The following is a 6,299-nucleotide window of genomic DNA, read 5'->3' as shown; positions in this document are numbered from 1 at the left end:
ATTCGGTCTCCGTCCCAGCCCCGATCAAGTGGCGGCATTCGTGCCACGCGTACATAACTACGCACTTAAAATACCATGGGCATAGACGGAGGCATAACTAGCTTGTGGTCCACAATACGGCTCGATCGCCTCCGGACACGCATACTTTCACTGTTTCCTTTTTCTTTTTTTTTCTTTTCCACAGGCCTTCCTTGACGGCCTGATCACAGGTCCTTTCGAAGGATAAACGTACCAAGACGGCAGTAAGCATGGACGTACTGGGAAATTCTTAGGTGGTCTCTTTAACGATAACTCTACCTGTTTTCAGGACCCACACGCAGCTCTCCCTTGGTTGTGGCATGTTAAATAGCCTTTTGCTCATTGCAGTATTTGCATGAATGCGCTTTGACGTATTACCAAATTATAATGGAAACAGTTTGCGGTCCAAATTTTACGGCTCTAGCTTACAACCCTTTATTCTTTTTGTTTTTGATAACTTTATCAAATAGCACCCGTACCTTGGTACGTTTCAATTTTCCAGGGGCTTCATAGCGCCCCGCAATACGGAAACAAAGTCCGAACAATTTTTATAGTATATTCGGCACCCCGAATTTAGCACTATATGCATTGGCTCCGAATCATGTCTTTGGTCAATAGTTGGGTTGCCCGGCCCTTTGCTTACTACCTTACGTCCCGCTATATCGGCTAGGATAGTAAAGGGAGAACTACTGCGATTGTGTCCTGGTTTATCCGGATGAGCACCTCAGTAAAGAAAGCCAAAAACTGACTGTCATGATGCGGCGAGAGCCGGTCAGCTCTTCGGAGGTTTCAAATCGCTAGAGGTTTTTTCCGCACTACGCGAAGGATCGGTACTTACCCCGATCAGGTGTTGACATCACCCTAGTTTGGATGCTAGGGGCTGCGCCTACATTTTTTATTGTCAAACTCCTATGGCTAAGTGAGGGTGCTAAAGCCGCATAGTCTGATTGCCTGGTTCGTTGCGCTAAACACCTCCTTCAAGGACCAAACAATTGGATCAAGAGTGTTTAGATTACATCCCGAACACCCCCGTACTACCTACGTGGGGGCAGAAGCCGACGACTGGCCAACTCTCAAGTTTCACACAAAACGGCCGCACAGGAGGTGAATTTTTTTAAACAAACATTATATTACATAACGATTTTGTTTCTTCATACAAGGCAGAGACAACATGAATGTACTCATTCGAAGATAATGTCTTGCGCACATTGCGTTGCCACAATACGAGAACCCTCCAGGACGTCTTCGAAATACCGCTCGGGCATGCGGTGCTCCTTGCCCTCAGGCGGCCCCTCGGTCACAAGCTTGACGGCGTCCATCTTCGCCCACCAGACCTTGACGCGGGCGAAGGCCATGCGCGCGCCCTCGATGCAGACCGACCGCTTGACGACGTCCAACCAAGGACAGGCATTCACCAGCCGCTTCACGAGGCCGAAGTAGCTGCTGGGTATAGCTTCGCCAGGCCACAGCCGGATTATCAAGCCCTTCATGGCCAGTTCGGCCACCCTATGCAGCTCGACCAGCTATTTCAGCTGATCGCGAAAGGGCACTGGATGTTCTGGCGCAAGATATTGCGACGAGAACAGCTTCTCCGTTGAGCCCCCTTCTTCGGCTCGGAAGAACTCCGCAGCGTCGGACACACCGCGTGGCAGATCCGCAAAAGCCCCTGGAGAACTCTGAATCCGGGTTAGTAAAAGATACGTCTTCTTCACATACTTGCTTTGCATACTAAACGCCTTACCCGCCGCGATCTTCTTGGCCTCCTGGATCTCCTGGAGGGCACCCTGGGCTTCAACCCGGGCCTCTTCCGCGCTTTGGCGAGCCTTGGGGAGTTCGGTCTCTCAAGCCGAAACATAGCACTCCAAGGTCTCGCATTTTTTCACGGCATCCTGGAGCTCCTACTGGACCTCATTAAGCCTGGCCTTGAGCTTCTTACGGGCGGCTTGTTCCTTGGCAGCTTTCTCCTCGGCTTCGGCCAGGGCCTTCTTAAGGGCCTCGACCTCGGTCGTCGCTCCTACACATATCATGACACTACGGTCAATACACATCATTTATTCTTTCCGAATATATAGCGAGTCGTTACATACCTTGCTTGCCTTCCAGCTGCTTTCTCGCTTGGCCGAGCTCCTCCTCGGCCTGCTCCAGTCTTTGCTTTAGTCCGGAGACTTCGGCAGTGTGTGAGGTCGCGGCCAGTAATGAAGCCTGCTTATTCACATAAGACATATTTAGTTTCCTGCGAAATTTAATTGATCCTCCGTCCGGCTTTTTCTTTCCGAACACCGGACAGTGTTTCAGGGGCTACTGTCTATATTGGGACTTTTTCTATTGCGTCGCTTACCTCAAAGCCGGTCAGCAGGCTGCTGCAGGCTTCAGTCAGTCCGCTCTTGACGGGCTGAATCCTCTCAATTACCGTACCCATAAGGATACGGTGTTCATCCACAATGGAAGCGCCTCGTAGCGCTTCCCGCAGATTATCCGGTGCCTCTGGTTGGACAGAAGTCACCGGCGGGATAGGCACACCTCCTTCTCTCGAAGGAGGCTGCTCGCCGGATTCTGGAGCTATATAGGTCTCCGGAACCGTCTCCGGCTGGGGGCCGAACTGAACATGGCCCCCATCGCCAGTCTCCATGGGGATTTGCTTCCCCATGTGTCCGGCCGCCGAGGTTTCGCCCTCTGGCGCCACCCTGAAAGCCTCCTGAACCTCTCCCTGGCCTGAGAAGTTCCTTTGGGACATCACCTCATTGTCTCCCTTGGCCTGGGGAGAGTGAGTGGCTGGCGGGGACTTGCTGGCCATCGCCTTTGAATTCAACGAACCTCCTGATGAGGATCGCTGGGAGCTGTCGTGGGCCGGACTACAACAGCGTAACTAAACATGTTAATACCATGAAGAGGAGAAGCCAGATACATGGACGTATACGGGTCTTTAGTTCTTACGATGCGGCCAAAGGCTTGCTTCGGGGGGGTCGCTCTGGGCTGCTGTCGACATCCCACGCGGAGTTATCCGCGAGGGGGCCCTTCCCCCTCTTGGGCGCGTCCGCCTCCAGATTTGTGGAGGCCGCCCTCTCCTTCCTTCCCCCATCAGGGGGAGAGTTGCTTTCTTCCTCCTCCTCCTCGTCATCTTCGGCGGCAGAGGAATGGGTCTTGTCTTCGGACGATACGTCTGAAGCTCCCTTGCGGCGGGGGCCACTCCGGACCCCCTTGGCCTTCTTCTCCGGCGCCTTTTAGGGCGCCGGAACCAACATCTTTGCCAGGAGCGGGATGACTGGTTCCTCGGGCAGCGGAGCCGGACATCGAATCCGCTCCGCTTTCTCTGTCCATACCTGAAAAAATAAAATAGTAAAATTTTGATACCCTCCTTGAACAAGCAAGTAGAGGATGAGCCTTGAGACGCGAAAGCCTTACCGCACTGGCAGGATGGGCAAGACCGTGCCCGCGGTCCGAGTCTATAACCGGCGGCTTCTCGTTGCCCTTAAAGAGCAACTTCCAGGCATCTTCGTGAGTAGTTCCGAAGAGCCTTTCCAGGGTTTGGTGCTTCTCCGGATCGAATTCCCATAAAGGGCAGGTTCGACTTTGGCAGGGGAGGATCCGGCGAACCAGCATCACCTGGATCACATCGACGAGCTTGATGTTTTTATCCACCGTGCTTTGGATGCGCGTTTGCAGCGCTATCAGCTTGTCCGACGAAGACCAATTTGGGTCCTTCTCTATCCAGGAGGTGAGCCGCATTGGAGCTCCGGATTTGAACTCGGGAGCAGCGGCCCAGGTGGCGTCACGGGGCTCTGTGATATAGAACCACAACTTCTGCCACTCCTTGACAGTCTCGACAAACGTGCCTTTGGGCCATGTGATGTTGGGCATCTCGCTCACCATGGCCCCTCCGCACTCCGCGTGTTGGCCCTCCACCACCTTCGGCTTCACGTTGAAGATCTTGAGCCATAACCCAAAGTAGGGCTGGATGCGGAGGAAAGCCTCACACCCGACAATGAATGCGGAGATGTTGAGGAAGGAGTTCGGGGCTAGATCATGGAAATCTAGCCCATAATAGAACATAAGTCCGCGGACGAAAGGGTGGAGAGGAAACCCTAATCCGCGGACGAAATGGGGGATGAACACCACCCTCTCATTAGGCTTTGGGGTGGGGATGATTTGCCCCTTGCCGGAAGCCGGTGGGTGATTTCTTTCGCTAGGTACCCGGCCGCCCGAAGCCCGGTGATGTCCTTCTCCTTGACGGAGGAGGCCATCCACTTGCCTTGCGCTCCAGATCCGGACATGGTCGAGTGCTTTCTTGAGGCGGAAAAGATGAGGACTTGGGCGCTGGAGCTCGAGAATGGAAGGGCAGAGAGAGAAAGAAGGCATGGGTGAAAGAGTGGAATCCTTATACCCTTATAAAGGCAGTAAATATCAAGCGCCTCCCCACTCGCCTTAAAACTCGCCTGTTCCCAAGGGCTGTGCAAACAGTACGGTCGGATTACCCACGCCCGTATTGATGAGAATCCCACAATAAGGGGACACGATCTCTGCTTTGACAAGACGTGCCAATGAAAACCGCATCTCGAAACATGGAACGGCAGAAGGAAATGGTTCAAAATAATGACCGGGCAGACGTGATGTCACCTTATGAAAAGTTGTCAGCAGATTGGACTCGTGAAATACTATACTCTCCGCGGTTGTGCGTGGAACTTGTGTTGCAGATCCGGACACGTTCGTCATGTCCGAAGACTATCTTGGAGTGTTCGGAAAGGGGAACCCGCCCTGCAATGCCGAAGACAATCTGCACGCCGGACACCTCGTCATTGAAGCCTGGTTCAGGGGCTACTGAGGGAGTCCTGGACTAAGGGGTCCTCGGGCGTCCGACCTGTTATACATGGGCCGGACTAATGGGCTGTGAAGATACAAGACCGAAGACACTACCCGTGTCCGGATGGGACTCTCCTTGGCGTGGGAGGCAAGCTTGGCGATCAAATATGAAGATTTCCTTCTCTGTAACCGACTTGATGTAACCCTAGATCCCTCCGGTGTCTATATAAACCGGAGGGCTTAGTCCGGATCAGGGCAGAGAGACAATCATAGTCATACAGGCTAGACTTCTAGGGTTTTAGCCATTACGATCTCGTGGTAGATCAACTCTTGTAACACTCATATTCATCAAGATCAATCAAGCAGGAAGTAGGGTATTACCTCCATAGAGAGGGCCCGAACCTGGGTAAACATTGTGTCCCCCGTCTCCTATTACCATCGATCCTAGACGCACAGTTCGGGACCCCCTACCCGAGATCCGCCGGTTTTGACACCGACAAGGGGGGCACCCCAAAGGCACACCAAGTCTTCACTTAGCCCTGTGCGGTGCCCCCCTCCACAGTTACACACCTCGGTCATATCGTCGTAGTGCTTAGGCGAAGCCCTATGCCGGTAACTTCATCATCACCGTCGCCACGCCGTCGTGCTGACGAAACTCTCCCTCGTCCTCAACTAGATCAAGAGCTCGAGGGACGTCATCGAGCTGAATGTGTGCTGAACGCGGAGGTGCCGTACGTTCGGTGCTTGGATCGTTTGGATCGCGAAGACGTTCGACTACATCAACCGCGTTACTAAACGCTTCTGCTTTCGGTCTATGAGGGTACGTGGACACACTCTCCCCGCTCGTTGCTATGCTTCTCCTAGATAGATCTTGCGTGATCGTAGGATTTTTTTTTTGAAATACTACGTTCCCCAACACGGGGCCCATGTAAGCATGAAGGTCTGAAACTGCCTCCAATGCATTTAAACTATCTGATTCAATGATTATATTGGAGCACCGGATATTTGAAGCCAGAATAAGACCATACCGAATAGCCTTTATCTCTGCCGAAACCACTGATGCTACATGAACCATAGGCCATGTTGCCGCTGCGATAAAATTACCCCAGTCATCTCTCGCCACAGCTCTGCAAGCTCCTGCCAAGGTCTCCGCATGAAATGACGCATCTACATTAATTTTCACATAGCCTGTCTCAGGTTTCTTCCATATTTGATTAGATTTTTGAACTGGCTGATTCGGAGTATTTGCACGGATGAAATTCGTGGCCAATACCCGTATTGACACAGCCGTCTTATCAGGAGGTTGCACGGGCACTCCTTTCACCGCTTTGCCTCCTCTGCCACCAGATATACCACATGGCAACAAGGATAAACTCTGGAGCCGGTATTTCATGTACCATAGTTCGAAGTTGTAGGAGTATCTCTAAGTTAATAGAACCAGACCGGTCCCGAGCTACCGCATGCCTGATAGTTTCTCCAAGATT

This window comes from Aegilops tauschii, chromosome 2, assembly GCF_002575655.3.
Source record: "Aegilops tauschii subsp. strangulata cultivar AL8/78 chromosome 2, Aet v6.0, whole genome shotgun sequence".
NCBI classification, from domain to species: Eukaryota; Viridiplantae; Streptophyta; class Magnoliopsida; order Poales; family Poaceae; genus Aegilops; species Aegilops tauschii.
The sequence above is the reverse complement of the archived record's forward strand: the minus strand, read 5'-3'. Positions refer to the sequence as shown.